General features: G+C 40.3%; 1 pseudogene; it reads right to left on the minus strand.

Annotated features, from left to right (window-relative positions):
• Positions 1 to 891: 891 nt before the first annotated feature.
• The window catches only part of LOC108516275 (60S ribosomal protein L23a pseudogene), a 59,550-nt pseudogene continuing 40,654 nt past the window's right edge, over positions 892 to 19,787 (minus strand).

Genomic DNA, 19,787 nt, shown 5'->3' on the forward strand with positions numbered 1-19,787 from the left:
CAGTAAGCTAAGGTTAATTTATTATTGAAGAAAGAAAAATATTTTAAATAAATTTGGAATAGCCTAAGTGTACCGTCTTTATAGGGTCTACAATAATATACAGTAATGTCCTAGGCCCTCACATTCACTCACCACTCACTCACTGACTCACCCAGAGCAACTCCAGTCCTACAAACTCCATTCTTGGTAAGTGTCCTATCCAGGTGTCACACTTTTTAAATCTTTTATACTGTATTTTTTCTGCATCTTTCCCAAGTTTAGATATGTTTATATACCCAAATGCTTATCATTGTATTACAATTGCCTACAGTATTCAGTAGGGTAACTTGCTGTGGAGGTTTGTAACCCTGGAACAATAGGATATGCCATATAGCCTAGGTATTTAGTAGGCTATACTATCTAGGTTTGTGTAAATATACTCTATGATATTTCCACGATGACAAAAGTCACCTAACAACACATTTCTCAGAAGGGATTCTTATTGTTAAGCGACATATGACTGTATATGTCTGCTCTTATGACAGTTCCCTGTGACTTGAAGAGCTTAAAGGCACTGAATAAGTGCTCTGTAAATATTAATTGTCATCCTGTTGTTGACAGAAACCAATAAAAGAGAACAATGCTTGGAAGTTCAGTTTCCATGAATTTATCTAGTGCCACTCTGTCTAATATGGTAGTCACTAACCATATGTGGCTATGGAGCCCGTGAAATGTGGCTATAACAACTAAAGAACTGAATTTTAAATTTTATTTAATATTAATGAATTTAAATTTACATTTAAAAATTGAAACTTCATATAATATTAGAAAATACTTGAGCATGTTCAGAATACTTTGAGTATGTAATCTACTTTTTTTTTTTCTGGTGAAAAGATATAGATATATTTAGAATTAGCCAGATGGACTCGGTTTAGATGATCCCAATCTTTTTGGCAACATGGCAACATCCAAAGCATTGTAATCAGGAGCCAGTCGAACATATGCCTTCTTCTCTCCATCAGGGTGAATCAGGGTGTTGACCTTGGCCACATCAATGTCACACAACCTGTTTGATCTGGTGCTTGTTGTTTTTAACATCCAAATGAACACAAGTGTGTTGTCTTCTATCTTCTTCATGGCAGACTCAGTGGTCAGTGGAAACTTGACAGCATAGTGGTCAAGCTTGTTTCTCCTGGGGGCAATCTTCCGAGGATATCTGGGCTGCCTCTGGAGTTGCTGTGTCTTGGGCTGCCAGAAGGTGGGTGACGTGCAGATCTTTTTTGTTGTTGTTGACACCTTTCAACACTGCCTTTTTGGCCTTCAAAGCCTTTGCTTTGGCTTCTGCTTTAGGAGTGGCAGGAGCTTCCTTCTTTGCTTTTGGCGCCACCTCATGAAAAGGACCCGTAATCTACTTTTTCAACCATTAATTTTATGAAATATAAATACAGATCAAGTATTACTGGTGAAAATTTAGCGTGCGATTTTTCAAACTGGAGATGTGCTGTAAGTATAAAATATTTACCAGATTTAAAGACTTAGTGTAAAAAAAGAATATAGAATATCTCAGTAATTTTTATACTGATTACATATTGAAATCATAATATTTTGGATATATTGGTGTAAGTAAAATAGTTCATTTATATTGCCAGTTTCTTTTTACTTTTGAAAATGAAACTATTAGAAAATATGGACATATATAACTGGCTCCCATTATCTTTATACTAGACAGAGCTGCTGTAGATGTTTTAATAATGAGTCCCCAATGCCATTCAACCCTAAAGTTAATTAATTACATAGCAAAGGCACTATGGTGAGTTCCACAGTGGAGATTTAAAGTTCCAATTAAATGGAGACCATATATGGGATTAATGAGGGAAACTAAGGCAAAGACTGGTCTGTGTGTTGATGAAGCATGACAGGCTCCCATGCCCATTTTTCCATACTCTTTTGGTCCTTATGTACCTAGGCTCTTTTCTCAGGAGGTGAAGTTCTGCAATCTGTCCAGCCCCAAATTCTGGTGTCCACCTTTTTGTCCTCTCCCAGCCCTTCCCTCTTGTTACCAGTGGCTCTTTGTTCTTAGAGCTCCCAAGATGGTGGCAGGTTGCTCCCAAGATGGTGGTGGGCGCTCCCAAGATGGCAGGAAGCCTTTTGTTCTCTGACCTGGGGTTCTTGGCTTCGTGGATTCCAAGGAATGGAACCTTGGGCCATGCAGTGAGTGTTACAGCTCTATTAGAAGCCAAGGGTCACGGAAGAGAACGGTGGAACCCAGCGATTAGTGTTCAGCTCAATTAGGACGAACCCAGGCACTTAGCCGTGCAGGAACAATGGTGAGCCTTTAGCCTGATGGGAGTGGCAATGGGCACCTTGCTGGATCAAGAGCACAGTGGACACGCTGCTGGATCTGGAGGGGGGAAGTCAGTGGCAGGTCTTTGGCGGCGGCAAACAGCAGTGGTGGACGGCGAGCGAAAGCTCAACTAGAGCCCTAACAAACATGGACCAGGAGAGAGTGCAGTTGCAAGATTTAACAGAGTGAAAACAAAGCTCCCGTACAATGGGTGGGGACCCAAAGGGGGTTGCCCACTCCCCGCTCGAATGGCTGGGGTTTATATCCCCAATCATCCCCAATCATTGTCCCCTCCCCCTGTGCTCTCAGGTGATAGATGATTGACTCTTTCTTTACCTCCTGCCTTTAGCCTAATTGGTATTTTAGTGAGCTCTCTTTACTACCTGATTGGTTGGGTGTAAGCTGAGTTATAAGCCCCGTGTTTAAAGGTAGGTGTGGTTACCTTCCCCAGCTAGGCTTAGGAATCCTTAGTAGGCTTAGCAATCCTTAGTTGGCCTAGGAAACCCAGCTAGTCCTGTCTGTCACTCTCAGGGGCTCACATCCTTCTTACTCTATGTACCACCAATCTTCTTTGGAGAAACACAGGAAAGAAACTTAACTCTAAAGTATAGGTTGGGAAACTTTCTTAAGGGTTAGGGAGTAAATATTTTAGGCTTTGTGGACCAAAGAGTCTCTATCGTAACCAGTCAACAGCCATGGTAGTCATAGACAATATGTAAACCAGCAGGGCTGTGTTCCGGTACAGTTTTCTTTATGGACAATGAAATTAGAATTTGTATAGTTTTCTCATATCCAGAAATATACTTTTTTTGATTTTTTGTCATTAGCCCTTTCAAAATGTATTCTAAGGTCATGGGCAGTACAAACACGAGTGGGCAGGATTTGGCCTGTGGGTCCTGGTTTGCTGACCCCTGCTCTAAAGCATAAGTGAAGACCCAAATATAATGGATTAACCTTTCAGAAATGTTTCAGCAGAGGCTGGGCGTGGTGGCTCATGCTTGTAATCCCAGCACTTTAGGAGGCTGAGGCAGGCAGATCACCTGAGATTAGGAGTTCAAGACCAGCCTGGTCAACATGGTGAAACCCTATCTCTACTAAAAATACAAAAATTAGCTGGGCATGGTGGTAGGTGCCTGTAATCCTAGCTAGTCACGAGGCGGAGGCAGGAGAATTGCTTGAACCCGGGAGGCAGAGGTTGCAGTGAGCTGAGATCGCTCCACTGTACTCCAGCCTGGCAACAGAGCGAGACTCTGTCTGAAAAAAAAAAAAGAAAGAAATGTTGAGGCAGAAGAATCTTTTCCTTCCTTTGCTGTCAGCTCAGAGCCAGCACATTGTAGTACCCAGTACATACTGTCTGAGTGATTGGAATTTCAGGAGCCTCAATGTGGGAGGGATGTTTAATACTGAAGGTCATCAGAAGATCCTGACAGAGGAGAGACTTTTGTGCAGTAGTCACTCTCAGGAGTGGGAGAGAAAGTGCACTGCCCTGAGTCCTGTACTTTAAAAGGCCCATGTTGGTCCTGGGCCATGTTGGTCCTGGGCCCAAAGAGTGAGGAATCCCCAGAGCAACAAGGACGTGCCCTCTTGGAGCCTAACCCCCACCTCCATGCTTCAGGCACTTGAGGCCCTGTAATTCCCTTCTCAAATAACCACCAGTCCACTTTTAGGTGAGTGTGGCCTCCTCCCTCATCCCATTCTGTGCACAGACTACCCTTTCAATGTGCTCACACCCAGGCCTAAGAAATGGCCAAGGGGCAGCTGTTTGCAGAGTGTGTGGTTAGAGCTTGGAAGCAAGGGCTAGGGCTTGTCTGTGCTGAGGGTGGGAAGAGAAGGGGAGTTAGCCTGAGATGGAGGGCCAGAGATGGCTTCTTCTATGTAACCATGTTCACGCATAGAATTCTAAATTTAAACCTGGCTTTCCAGGTAGTTATAAAGGTATATTTGTCAAGGTGACAGAATAAAACATATTTTAGCGAACAGTTTGTTAGTTTGATTTATACCTTAAATATCTAGGCATAAAGTATGTGGGCCTCCATTTGTACCTGTATCCTAAACCCTAAAAATATTAAGGACAGGCCTGCTTTTACAGTAAAGATGTAACTTTGAAATGGAGGTGGGAGCTAGGAGTCAGTGGTGTGGTTAAGCGGGCCTGTTGTGGTTGGCAAGAGCTGATTGTATGCATCTCTTCCCAACTGTGTATTCAGTGACACCATATTGGAAGCTTAAAGTTGGCCAAGGAAGGAGTATGTGCACCATAAAAACTGGCAAATGCTACGAGTCAGAGCTGTTTCGTTTGTTTGTTTTGAGAGCTGGTTGCCAAACATTTGCCAGCTACTGAACACTGTGATTGCCCATTGCCCGCTGGGAGAGGCTGGCTTATCCCTACCCTGCTCCATAGTCTTTCCCCAAAGAATGTATGATTATCAAAGAGATTACCTTTGACAGATGTGTTCAGCAGAAAAGTGTGACTGTGAGAGAGCATATGGAATCTCTTACTTATTTGTAAGAATTTCTGAAAGAAGCCATGTTCCTGGTTGTCCTGAGCTAGGCCCCTAAGCAATGCCAAGCTCTGATTCTTAGAGCAGACTCTCTATAGAGGTCAGCTCTTGCAAAGCATGAGCACTCCCACCCTCATACTTTATGTTTGCAGAATACTTCTAAACTCAGAAAAACACAAAATGACTTTTGTGGTTGATCCCTGGATTCTTTTCTCTGAACATACCAGTAGTTGCAAAATCTATGGTTTTTCATCTTTTATTTTCCATGCCTGCCCTCTAATGGTGAATTGAGAGAAATACAGGTAGATTCCTATCAATGTCATAGAATATGGAAGAGGGGTTGGTTTACAAACAGCCATCTGGTGGTCACAGGCAGAAAATATAGAAGAATGAAGATGGCAGGATGTGAGAAGAATGGGGAGTTGTGGAATATACTCATATTCCACATGAGAAGAGCTCATATCCTATCTAAAAGGAATGACCTTACTTACTTGGGGTCTAATACTACCTCTAAGAGACTATGAGTAGAAGAGAGGTCATAGCCTGGCAACTTACAAATGGATGGCTTTTGTTTGACCTTCATAGTATTGATTCATTTACCATTTCCAAATAGTTAAATTAGTTGCATACATGAAAAACTTTTATTTCCAGCTTTTCTTGTAAAGATCTGAATATTTGGCGACCCCAAGTTCACACCACCATTTGGCAACAACTTGGTGATACTTTTGAAAATAGCAAGTGACATTCAAGAACAAGTTTTGTGATTTTCCCAGTCAAAGCAAGCATTACGTCTTCAGTATACCAAACAGATGTTCCCATATACTTTATGCTCTAGATTTTCTAGAAACAAATAATCATATTTTAGTTGCTTTTAAAAATTAGATAATATATCATACCAACAAAACCACACACACACACACACTACAAGGTATATGGAATAATAAACAGCTTTCTCCACACTACCAGTGTCCTACCGCATTGGAATCCTCTTCCTACCCCACCCCTGAGGAAAAAAAACATTCTGTTATCTTTATTATTCCCTTGCTAAACTCCTAGTGATTCTAGAAAGAAAGTTAGGCAGACAAGAGCAGGCCAGGAGAGGCCCTTACCCTATAACCAGGAATGTCAGACAATCATCAGTGATGGTCAGGTGGTTGTTAAACTGTCGTTCTACAATAATAATTGGTCACAGCCAGCTCCAGGGAAAGACTCCAGGGAAAGTCTCCCAGTGGATAGAAAACACCTAAAATGGTGATCAGCAGCTTTCTGATAAGATCTCAGGAGCTAGGCAAGTAGGCTCAAGCATGTGCACTAAGAGGCAAAATGGTGGAGTTTGGTAAATGACCTTCCTTTAGGAACACTCAACTGGTAAGGGAAAAATGCCTTAATGTGTGCAGACTGCCTGCAGTCACCACTGTTATCAGGGCATGGCAAGAGTGAGACCGGCCTTGCCAACTGCATCTCAACTGGGTGAGGCCCATTGCTACCGGCTTTCCCCCACTTCCATGGTGACAGAGGCAGCCATAATCTGCTCTGAAACATACCCCATTGGCCCAAGAGCCCCCCCGACCCTGCCCGCCAATTCTCTTAGTGGCTGCAGCAAGCCCTGCCCAAGAAGAGTCTGCGTCAGACTTGCCTAACCCTGTCCCCATCTGATGGTCTTTCTCTACTTACCCTGGTAGCCAATCACAAAAGACATAAGTTCTTGGGAGCTTTATGGCCCTGCTCCTTGCCTGAGAAACCTGAATACTTACACTGGCCAACTTAGAGCAAGCTTATATCCCCTTTCTACTAGTGCAGCTGGTGCACTCTTGAAAGTGCCATCTCTTGGATGGAAGCCAGCCAACTCAGGACATTACAGTAATTCATGACAGAATAACCCTGCTCCAAGGAAGGAGCAAATAATAGCTAATTCAATTGCCTGCAATATCCTGGCTAACCAGAGATCCTTAGTCTGTCCATGGGACAATTTCATTGCTAGCATAACCAACATATGTTTAGCACACTGAACATATCTACAACCAAGGACTCTCAAAGAGTCTATTTCATTCCCCTACTGCCTCCACGAGATCTGGTGCTGGTATCCATGGCTGAGAGACCTGAAGATGGATGACATCACAGGACTCTTTGCAGACATTCCCCAGCACCAGCCCAGAGCCTGGTAGCCCCACTGGGTGGCTAGACCCAGAAGAGCAATAACAATCACTGCAGTATGGCTCTCAGGAAGCCCCATCTCTAGGGGAAGGGGGAGAGCACCACATCAAGGGATCATCCCATGGGACAAAAAATCTGAACATTGGGCTGTGAGTTCCAGATTTTTCCACCAAAACGGTCTACCCAAATGAGAAGGAACCAGAAAAGTAATTCTGGTAATATGACAAAACAAGGTTCTATAAAACCACTCCCAAAAGATCACACTAGCTCACCAGAAATTGGTCCAAATCAAGAAGAAATCTCTGAATTGCCAGAAAAAAAATTAGAAGGTTGATCATTAAGCTTCTCAAGGAGATACCAGAGAAAGGTGAAAACCAGCTTAAAGACAGTCAAAAAACAATATGGGATATGGATGAAAAATTCCCCAGAGAAATAAATATCATAAAGAAAAAACAATCACAACACCTGGAAATGAAAGACACACTTAGAGAAATACAAAATGCACTGGAAAGTGTCAACAACAGACTAGAACAAATAGAAGACAGAACTTTAGAGCTCAAAGACAAGGCTTTCAAAGACAAAGACAAAGAAAAAAGAATAAAAAAATGAAGAACACCTCCAAGAAATTTGGGATTATGTTAAATGGCCAAACCTAAGGATAACTGGTTTTCCTGAGAAATAAGAGAAATCTAAAAGTTCAGAAAACATATTTGAGGGAATAATTGAGGAAAGCTTCCCTGGACTCACTAGAGATCTAGACATCTAAACACAAGACATCCAAATACAAGACATTCAATATAAGTTGTTTCCCAGGCAAAGAACACCTGGGAAATTCATTGCATAAAGATCATCATGCAGGCACAGAGTCATCAGATTATTTAAAGTAAACACTAAGGAAACAATCTTACGAGATGTGAGGCAAAAGCATCAGGTAACCTATGAGGGAAAACCTATCAGCTTAACAGCAGATTTCTCAGCAGAAACGCTACAAACTCAAAGAGATTGGGGTTCTATCTTTCGCCTCCTCAAACAAAATAATGTCCAGCCAAGAATTTTGTATCCAGCAAAACTAAGCTTCATCGATGAATTAGAGATAAAACTTTTTTCAGACAAACAAATGCCAAGAGAATTCACCATTACCAAGCCAGCACTACAAGAAATGATAAAAGGAGTTCTAAATCTTGGAACAAAACTTCAAAATACACCAAAATAGAAACTTCTTAGCACATAAATCTCACAATAAAAACAATAATGATAAACAATAATGCAATGAAGAAAAACCATCTGGCAACAACTAGCATGATGAATAAAATAGTACCTCATATCTCAATACTAACATTTAATGCTCAACTTAAAATATACAGAATGGCAGAATGGATAAATGTTCACCAACCAAATATCTGCTATCTTCAAGAGACTCACCTAACACATAAGGACTCACATAAACTTAAGGTAGAGGGGTAGAAAAAAATATTCCATGCAAATGGAAACCAAAAGTGATCAGGAGTACCTATTCCTATATCAGACAAAACAGACTTTAAGGTAACAACCGTTAAAAAAGACAAAGAGGGACATTATATAATGATAAAAGAATCAGTCCAATAGGAAAATATCACAATCCTAAACATATATACACCTAACACTGGAGATCCCAAAGTTATACAACAATTATTACTAGACATAAGAAACAAGATAGACAGCAACACAATCATAGCAGGTGGCTTCAATACTTCAGTAGAGCACTAAACAGGTCATCAAGACAGAAAACCAACAAAGAAACAATGGATTTAAACTGTACCCTAGAACAAATGGACTTAACAGATGTTTATACTGCATTCTAACCAACATATACTTTATTTTTATCAGCACATGAAACATTCTTCAAGATAGGCCATATGATAGGCCAAAAACAAGTCTCAATAAATTTAAGAAAATCAGAATTATATCAAGTATGCTTTCAGACAACAGTGGAATAAAACTGGAAATCAACTCCAAAAGGAACCCTCAAAACTATAAAAACACATGAAAATTAAGTAATCTATTCCTGAATGATCTTTAGGTCAACAATGAAATCAAGATAGAAATTAAAACATTCTTTGAACTGAATGATAACAGTGACACAAGTTATCAAAATCTCTGAGATACAGCCAAATCATTGCTAAAAGGAAAGTTCATAACATTAAATGCCTACATCAAAAAGTCTGAAAGAGCATGAATAGACAATCTAAGGTCACTCCTCAAGGAACTAGAGAAACAAGAACAAACAAACCTAAACCCAGCAGAAGAAAAGAAAGAAACAAAGATCAGAGCAGAACTAAATGAAATTCAAACAAAAAAAGAAGAAAAAAGGAAGAAACAAAGATCAGAGCAGAACTAAATGAAATTCAAACAAAAAAATACAAAAGACTTATGAAACAAAAAGCTGGTTCTTTGAAAAGATGAACAAGATTGATTGACCATTAGTGAGAGTAGCCAAGAAAAGAAGAGAGAAGATCCAAATAAGCTCAATTAGAAACAAAACAGGAGATATTACAACTGATAACACAGAAATACAAAAGATCATTCAAGGCTACTATGAACACTTTTCCATGAACGAACTAGAAAGTCTGGAGGAGATGGATAAATTCCTGGAAATATAAAACCCTCCTAGATTAAATGAGGAAGAAATAGAAACTCTGAACAGACCAAATAAAAGTAATGAGACTGAAACAGTAATAAAAAAATTACCAACAAAAAAGTTCAGGACCAGATGGATTCACAACTGAATTCTATCAAATATTCAAGGAAGAATTGGTACCAATTTTACTGAAACTATTCCAAAAGATAGAGGAAAGAGAGAATCCTCCCTAAATCATTCTATGAAGCCAGTGTCATCCTAATACCAAAATCAGGAAGGGACATTAAAAAAGGAGAAAACTACAGACCAATATCCCTGATGAACATAGATGCAAAAATCCTCAACAAAATAGTGCTAACCAAATCCAACACCATATCAAAAAGATAATACACCATGATCAGTGGGTTTCATACCAAGGATGCAGGTATGGTTTAAGATACACAAGTCAATAAATGTGATATATCACATAAACAGAATTAAAAGCAAAATCATATCTCAATAGATGGAGAAAAAATATTTGACAAAATCCAGTATCCCTTTATGATTAAAACCCTCAGTGAAATCGGCATGGAAGGGATATACCTCAAGGTGATAAAAGTCATCTATGACAAACCCACAACCAACATTATACTGAATGAGGAGAAGCATTCCCTCTGAGAACTAGAACAAGACAAGGATGCCCACTTTCACCACTGCTATTCAACAGTGTACTGGAAGTCCTAACCAGAGCAATCAGAAAAAAGAAATAAATAAAGGGCGTCTAAATTGGTGAAGGGGAAGTCAAACTGTTGCTGTTCACTGATGATTGGATTGTATACCTAGAAAACCCTAAAGACCCATCCAAAAGTTCCTAGATCTGATAAATGAATTCAGTAAAGTTTCAGGATACAAAATCAATGTATACAAATCCATAGCACTGCTGTACACCACTACCAACCAAGCTGAGAATCAAATCAAGAACTCAAATCCTTTTATAATAGCTGCAAAAAANTAAAGGGCGTCTAAATTGGTGAAGGGGAAGTCAAACTGTTGCTGTTCACTGATGATTGGATTGTATACCTAGAAAACCCTAAAGACCCATCCAAAAAGTTCCTAGATCTGATAAATGAATTCAGTAAAGTTTCAGGATACAAAATCAATGTATACAAATCCATAGCACTGCTGTACACCACTACCAACCAAGCTGAGAATCAAATCAAGAACTCAAATCCTTTTATAATAGCTGCAAAAAAAAAAAAAAAAAAAAAAACCAACCAACAAACAAAAAACAAACAAACAAACAAAAAACAAACATAGGAATATACCTAAGGAGGTGAAAGATCTCTACAAGGAAAACTATAAAACACTGCTGAAAGAAATCATAGATGACACAAACAAATGGAAACACATCCCATGCTCATGGATGGTTAGAATCAATATTGTAGAAATGACCATACTGCCAAAAGCAATCTACAAATTCAATGCAATTCCCATCAAAATACCATCGTCATTCTTCACAGAACTAGAAAAAACAATCCTAAAATTCACATGAAGCCAAAAAAGAGCCCACATAGCCAAAACAAGACTAAGCGAAAAAAAAAAAAAAACCAAATCCAGAGGCATCACATTACAGGACTTCAAACTATACTACAAGTCTATCACCACCAAAACAGCATTATATTGGTGAAAAAATAGGCACATAGACCAATGGAACAGAATAGAGAATCCAGAAATAAAGCCAAATATTTACAACCAACTGATCGTCAACGAAGCAAGAACATAAAGTGGGGAAAGAATATCCTATTCAACAAACAGTGGTGGTATAATTGGCAAGCCGCATGTAGAAGAATGAAAACTCCGTCCTCATCTCTCACCTTATACAAAAATCAACTCAAGATGGATCAAATAATTAAATCTAAAACCTGAAATCATAAAAATTCTAGATGATAACATAGAAAAAATCTCTTCTAAACATTGGTTTAGGCAAAGAGTTCATAACCAAGAGCCCCAAAGCAAACACAACAAAAACAAAGATAAATAGATGGTACCTAATTAAACTAAAAAACTTCTGCACAGCAAAAGAAAGAATCAGCAGAATAAACAGACAACCCACAGAGTGGGAGAAAATATTCACAAACTATGCATCCAACAAAAGACTAATATCCAGAATCTATAAAGAACTCAAACAAATCAGCAAGAAAAAAGCAAACAATTTCATCAAAAAGTAGGCAAAGACATGAATAGACAACTCTCTCTCTCTTTTTGAGACAGAGTCTCTCTCTTGTTGCCCAGGCTGGAGTGCAATGACACGATCTTGGCTCACTGCAACCTTCGCCTCCTGGGCTCAAGCAATTTCTCCTGCCTCAGCCTCCCAAGTAGTTGGGATTACAGGCACATGCCACCATGCCCGGCTAATTTTTGTATTTTTAGTAGACGCAGGGATTTACCATGTTGGCAAGGCTGGTCTCGAACTCCTGACTTTAGGTGATCTGTCTGCCTTGGCAATCCCAAAGTGTGGATTACAGGCGTGAGCCACCACGCTGGGATGAATAGACAATTCTCAAAAGAAGATATACAAATGGCTAACAGACATATGAAAAAATGCTCAGTATCACTAAATGGAAATGGAAATCAAAACCATGATGAGATGTCACCTTACCCCTGCAAGAATAGCCATAATTAAAAAATAAAAAAAAAAACAAATGTTGATATGGATATAGTAAAAAGGGAACACTTTTACATTGTTCGTGGGAATGTAAACTAGTACAAGCACTATGGAAAACACTGTGGGAATTCCTAAAAGAACCAAAAGTAGAACTACCATTTGATCCAGCAATCCCACTACTGGGTATCTACCCAGAGAAAAATAAATCATCCAAAGAAAAAGAAGTCTTACATACATATGTTTATAGCAGCACAATTTGTGGTTGCAAAAATATGGAACAAGCCTACATACCCATCAACCAATGAGTGGATAAAGAAAATATGATATACATACACCATAGAATACTACTCAGCCATAAAAAGGAATGAAATAATGGCACTGGCAGGAACTTGGGTGGAATTGGACATCATTATTCCAAGTGAAGTAACTCAGGAATGGAAAACCAAACATTGTGTATTCTCACTTATAAGTAGGAGCTAAGATATGAGGATTCAAAGGCATAAAGAATGATATAATGGACTTTGGGGACTCATGGGGAAGGGTTGGAGGGGGGTGGGGGATAAAAGACTATACATTGGGTACAGTGTGCACTGCTGGGGTGATGGGTATACCAGAATCTCAGAAATCGCCACTAAAGAACTTTTCCATGCAACGAAACATCTCCTGTTCCCCAAAAACTATTGAAATGAGAAAATAAAATAGATTTTTAAAAAATGTGGTCTTCATGGTTCAGGCTTTTCCTGCCCTCTTGTTTCTTTGTTTGTAGGCCTCCTTGCTTGCTTGTTTTGGTTGCTGCCCTCATTGCTATCAGTACTATCATCTCCAATCCTTGTTCCATTCCCCTAGAACTCTGAGTGCAATGCCTACTATGGGGTACCCTCAGCAGAAGGGATGGCAAAACAAGCAAACAACCAGCCTCAAGTGAGCATGAGTGTAACTTCAGTAAAACACTGTGCATGTGGCCCCTTCCAAGTGATGGCAGACCACTGTGCCTGCGGACAGCCCACCCCAAATGAAGAATCAGGGGAGAAAGCCATGTCAAGGGCCAAATAGAGCACTTGAATCTCTCAGGTTGCCCGCTGGGCCTCACTTCCAAGTGTACTTTACTCCCTTTTGTTCCTGCTCTAAAACCTTTTAATAAACTTTCACTCCTGCTCTAAAACTTGCTTTAGTCTCTTCCTCTGCCTTATGCCTCTTGGTCGAATTCTTTCTTCTGAGGAAGCAATAATTGAGGTTGCAGCAGATCCGTATGCAGATGCTAACGAATCTAATTTTTTACAGTTACTTTGGGTTTTCTATATAGACAATCTTTTTTTTTTTTTTTTTGAGACGGAGTCTCGCTCTGTCACCCAGGCTGGAGTGCAGTGGCTGGATCTCAGCTCACTGCAAGCTCCGCCTCCCGGGTTCACGCCATTCTCCTGCCTCAGCCTCCCAGGTAGCTGGGACTACAGGCGCCACCACCTCGCCCGGCTAGTTTTTTTGTAGTTTTAGTAGAGACGGGGTTTCACCGTGTTAGCCAGGATGGTCTCGATCTCCTGACCTCGCGATCCGCCCGTCTTGGCCTCCCAAAGTGCTAGGATTACAGGCTTGAGCCACCGCGCCCGGCCTAGACAATCATTTTATCTGAGAAAAGGAGCTCTTTCTTTCTTCTTACTCCTGGCTTGTAGTGAGTCCTCTAATTCAGTGTAGCTGAAAAATAGTAATATTAGGGATAAAATATCCTTGTTTTATTCCTGATTCAATAAAAGGAACTTCTGTTTCATTATTAACTATAATGTTTACTGTAGATCTTGAAAGCACACTTTATCAGGTTAAATAAATTCCCTTCTATTCCCAATTTACGGAGAATAGTATGAATGAATTATGAATGAATGTTGAACATGATCAAATGAATTTTTCTGCATCAATTAAGATGATCATGTTTATCTTTTACTTTTTTATTACAGAGTTTTCAAACATACACAAAACTAGAGAGAATGTTATAATGAATCCTTATAACCCATCACCCAATTTCACTAATTATCAATTTTCTGCATTCTTGTGTCATCTCTTCCCCATACTACTTTTTTTGGAGTATTTGAAAGTAATTTCCAGGCATCTTATTATTTAATCTGTAAATACGGTACAAAACTATTTGTCTCTAACAGATAAAGACTTTTCAGAAGCTTAGTCACAATACCCATGACCACACCATGATAACACCCCCCAAATAATAATATTGATATATTATAACTATTTATAATTTCATAATCATCTATATTGAAATATTAATACTACTTATTTGATGAGAAATGGAGTCATTTGAACTATAGAATTGCCTTTTATATTTATTTGACTTCATTTTTAAACTGTGATTTTACATGTTACATATTATTCCATTGCCTTTTTTTTCCTGAAAATGAACAATTAGTACTGTGGATTTGATTACATTTAGGTTTTTCATTAATTTTTTTTTTCGAGACAGGTATTTCTCACTATTTTGCTCAGGTTGGCCTCAAAAGCCTGGGCTGAAATGATCCTTCCTCCTCAGCCTCCCAAGTAACTGAGACTCCAGGCACGTGCCACTGCACCCAGCTATAAAAATTTTAAATATGTATTTATTTGGTAAAAGTACTGTATGGGTGGTGCTGTGTATTTCCCATTGAATCACATCAGGAAACACATAAAATCTATTTTTTTAACTTTCAGTGATCTTAATACTGATCAGCTGGTTCAGGTGGTTTCAGCCTGATCCTTCCGTTATAAAGTCTTCCATTCATCTTTCACCCACTGCTTTGGAAGCCATTGATGATCATTATCTGTATCTATGATTTCATTACATGTTGCAAAATAGTGGTTTTCCTAAATCATTAACTCTTCTTACACTTATTAGGTGTGATTCTTCGACAAAGAATTTTCATCAATTATTTGGTTACCCCAAAATATAGTCTGAATAAGAAAGGCAGGATAAATGCCTGACTCTTTCCTTTTGTGTGTCATTTCAGAATAAGTTGGTACCCCAGCAAAGATATCCATTGATGGCTTTATAAAATTATCATTATGGATCAGTGAATTTTTATATCTCATATGTGTTAAAAATATATTTGTACACATTTGGTATGTTTCAATCTGTCACAATTATCATTATTTTTGATGCTCACTTGATCCCATCTTTGGCCAGTGGGTGCTCCTTCAAGTTGGCTCCAATCTGCTATTGATGGGCCCCAGTAGTCTTTGATAAATTCTTTGATTTCTGTTATGACAAGATGTACTAGGTTCCTGTATGTTTCCTTCCCCATATGTGGGGCTAGTCATTTGTCCAAAGAGCTTTTGTTTCCTTTAAAGAATAATGGTTTTAGAAAGTATAATTTTGGGGCTAGGGGTGTGCCTGTTGCTTCTACACCTTTTCAAAATAACAATACCAATATTGCAACCAGCCACATGACCACTGAATATATTATTGATTCCTTTTGATTTGTTTTGACCTTATGATCCCTTCTAGGAATGTACAATCAAAATACTGTATATTAAGTCACTTGAAATAATTTTCTGTATGGTTATGGTACTAACTTGATATAGAGTTAGATTGCTTTGTTTCAGTTTTTACTTTTTAGGGATTGCTTTTCATCTTGATTCCATTTTGTGATTCAATTATGTAAAAACAATTTCATGATTTTAAAGTCAAGCCCTAAAACAAGGTACATTCAGAGAGGTATAACTTCCACCCTGTCCCAGCCCATCTGTGCTCTTTCTCCTCTTTTATATGATCATTTATTATTAGTTTTTGGTTTGATTGTTCATTGCTTCAGTAATTTCCAACACTAACTACCCAGAGTTAGGCCAAACTTTATCAATTAAAAGCACAGTCCTCCACCAGGCTCTCTTTACTTCAGAAGCCAGCCACAGGTTTATGAGGTTTCCAGGGCCACACTCATTTCTGAGAAACTGGCTACAAATTTAGGGGTGCTCACTACCTCCTCAGGTTTGATAATTTGCTAGAGTGACTCACAGAACTCAGGAAAGCGTTATCGTTACATTTACAGTTTTATTATAGCAAAAAGGATGCAAATCAGAAATAGCCAAAAGAATAGTCACACAGGGCAAAGTCTGGAAGGGTTCCTAATACCAAGCTTCCAGTGTCCTTTGCCTGTGGAGTCAGGATGTCACCCTCCCAGCATGTTGATGTGTAACAATATGCACAGAGGATTGCCAATCAGGGAAGCACAACTGAGTTTAGTGTCCAGAGTTTTTCTTGGGGTTTCATTATGTGGGCATGATTGACTGAATCATTGGCTGGGCAATTGAACTTAATCACTTAATCTCTATTTCCTCTTCTCTTCCCTGAAAGTCAGGCTGATATCACCTGGTTCAAAGTGTTAACCTTTTAATCACATGGTTGGTCTTTTGGCATGGCTAGCCCCCATGTTCAGCCAACTTAGCATAAACTATCTAGTGAATCACCATGTGTTATCTGATTAGCACAAGCTCAGGGGTGATCTAAGGGGGCACACTATGAATAACAAAGATACTCTTATCACTTTGGAAATTTTAAAGGTTTAGAAGCTACCTCTCAGGAACCAGGGACAAAGGCCAGCTGCATTATTTTTCTCTCTCTCTCTCTTTTTTTTTCTTGAGACAGAGCCTTGCTCTGTTGCCCAGGCCGGAGTGAGGTGGTCAGATGTTGGCTCACTGCAAGCTCCACTTCCCAGGTTCAAGTGATCCTCCCACCTCAGCCTCCTGAGTAGCTGGGACTACAGGTGTATGCCACCACGCCCAGCTAATTTTTCTATTTTTGTAGAGATGGGGTTTCACCATATTGCTCAGGGTAGTCTTGAACTCCTGAGGTCAAGTGATCTTCCCAACTCGGCCTCCCAAAGGGCTGGAATTACAGGTGTAAGCTTGTATTAGTCTGTTCTTATGCCACTGATAAAGACATACCTGAGACTGGGCAATTTACAAAAGAAAAAGGTTTGTTGGACTTACAGTTCCACATGGCTGGGGAGGCCTCACAATCATGATGGAAGGTGAAAGGCGCGTCTCACATGGCAGCAGACAAAAGAAGAGAGTTTGTGCAGGGAAACTCCCCTTTTTAAAACCATCAGATCTCATGAGACTTAACACATGGTGATTCACTAGATAGTTTATGCTAAGTTGGCTGAACATGGGGGCTAGCCATGCCAAAAGACCAACCATGTGATTAAAAGGTTAACACTTTGAACCAGGTGATATCAGCCTGACTTTCAGGGAAGAGAAGAGGAAATAGAGATTAAGTGATTAAGTTCAATTGCCCAGCCAATGATTCAGTCAATCATGCCCACATAATGAAACCCCAAGAAAAACTCTGGACACTAAACTCAGTTGTGCTTCCCTGATTGGCAATCCTCTGTGCATATTGTTACACATCAACATGCTGGGAGGGTGACATCCTGACTCCACAGGCAAAGGACACTGGAAGCTTGGTATTTTTTTTACTTATTCACTATCATGAGAACAGCATGGGAAAGACCGGCTCCCATGATTCAATTACCTCCCACCGGGTCCCTCCCACAACATATGGGAATTCAAGGTGAGATTTGGGTGGAGACACAGCCAAACCATATCACTGTGCTCCCAGCCCCTCCCAAATCTCATGTTCTCACATTTCAAAACCAACCATGCCTTCCTAACAGTCCCCCAGAGTCTTAACTCGTTTCAGCAATAATTCAAAAGTCCAAAGTCCAAAGTCTCATCTGAGACAAGGCAAGTCCCTTCCACCTATGAGCCTGTAAAATCAAAAGCAAGTTAGTTACTTCCTAGATACAATGGGGGTACAGACATTGGGTAAATACAGCCATTCCAAATGAGAGAAATTGGCCAAAACAAAGGGGCTACAGGCCCCATGCAATTCTGAAATCCAGCAGGGTAGTCAAATCTTGGTTTCAAAATGATCTCCTTTGATTCCATTTCTCACACCCAAGTAACACTGATGCAAGAGATGGGTTCCCATGGTCTTGGACAACTCCACCCTATGGCTTTGCAGGGTACAGCCTCCCTCCCAGCTGTTTTCACGGATTGGCATTGAGTGTCTGTGGCTTTTCTAGGTACATGATGCAAGCTTTCAGTGGATCTACCATTCTGGGGTCTAGAGGACAGTGGCCCTCTTCTCATAGCTCCACTAGACAGTGCCCCTGTGGGGACTCTGTGTTGGGACTCTGATCCCACATTTCCCTTCTGCACTGCCCTAGCAGAGGTTCTCCATGAGAGCCCTGCCCCTGCAGCAAATTTCTGCCTGAACATATAGGCATTTCCATACCTCCTGTGAAATCTAGGTGGGGGTTCCCAAACCCCAATTTTTGACTTCTGTGCACTGGCAGGCTCAACGCCATGTGGAAGCTGCCAAGGCTTGAGGCTTACACCCTCTAAAGCCATGGCCCAAGCTCTATGTTGGCCCCTTTCAGCCATGGTTGGAGCAGCTGGGATGTAGGGCACCAAGTCCCTAGGCTGCACACAGCAAGGAGACCCTGGGCCCATCTCACAAAACCACTTTTTCCTCCTAGGCTTCCAGGCCTGTGATGGGAGGGGCAAATGTGAAGACCTCTGACATGCCCTGGAGACATTTTCCCTGTTATCCTGGGGATTAACATTGGGCTCCTTGTTACTTATGCAAATTTCAGCAGCTGATTTCAATTTCTCCTCAGAAAATAGGATTTTGTTTTCTATTGCATACCTTAAATCATCTCTCCCAAGTTCAAAGTTCCACAAATCTCTAGAGCAGGGGCAAAATGCCGCCAGTCTCTGCTAAAACATAACAAGAGTCACCCTTGCTTTAGTTCTCAACAAGTCTCTCATCTTCATCTGAGACAACCTCAGCCTGGATTTTATTGTTTATATCACTATCAGTGTTTTGGGCAAAGCCATTCAGCAAGTCTCTAGGAAGTTCCAAACTTTCCCACTTTTTTTTGTCTTCTGAGGCCTCCAAATTGTTCCAACCTCTGCCTGTTACCCAGTTCCAAAGTTACTTCCACATTTTTGAGTATCTTTTCAGCAGCACCCCACCCTACTGGTACCAATTTACTGTATTAGTCTGTTCTCATGCTACTGATAAAGACATACCTGAGACTGGGCAATTTACAAAAGAAAGACATTTATTGGACTTACAGTTCCCCATGACTGGGGAGGACTCACAATTATGTTGGAAGGTGAAAGACATGTCTCACATGGTGGCAGACAAGAGAAGAGAGCTTGTACAGGGAAACTCCCCTTTTTAAAACCATCAGATCTGGCTGGTCACAGTGGCTCAAACCTGTAATCCCAGCACTTTCGGAGGCAGAGGTTGGTGCATCATCTGAGGTCAGGAGTTCGAGACCAGCCTCGCCAATATGGAGAAACCCCGTCTCTACTAAAAATACAAAAACTAGCCAGGTATGGTGGCACACATCTGTAATCCCAGCTACTCGGGAGACTGAGGTAGGAAAATTACTTGAATCCAGGAGGTGGAGGCTGCAGTGGGCCGATATTGTGCCACTGCATTCCAGCCTGGACAACAGAGTGAGACTCCATCTCAAAAAAACAAAACAAACAAAAACAGAAACA

The sequence above is a fragment of the Rhinopithecus bieti genome, unplaced genomic scaffold (genome assembly GCF_001698545.2).
Source record: "Rhinopithecus bieti isolate Rb0 unplaced genomic scaffold, ASM169854v2 scaffold_35885, whole genome shotgun sequence".
In the NCBI taxonomy this organism is placed as follows: Eukaryota; Metazoa; Chordata; class Mammalia; order Primates; family Cercopithecidae; genus Rhinopithecus; species Rhinopithecus bieti.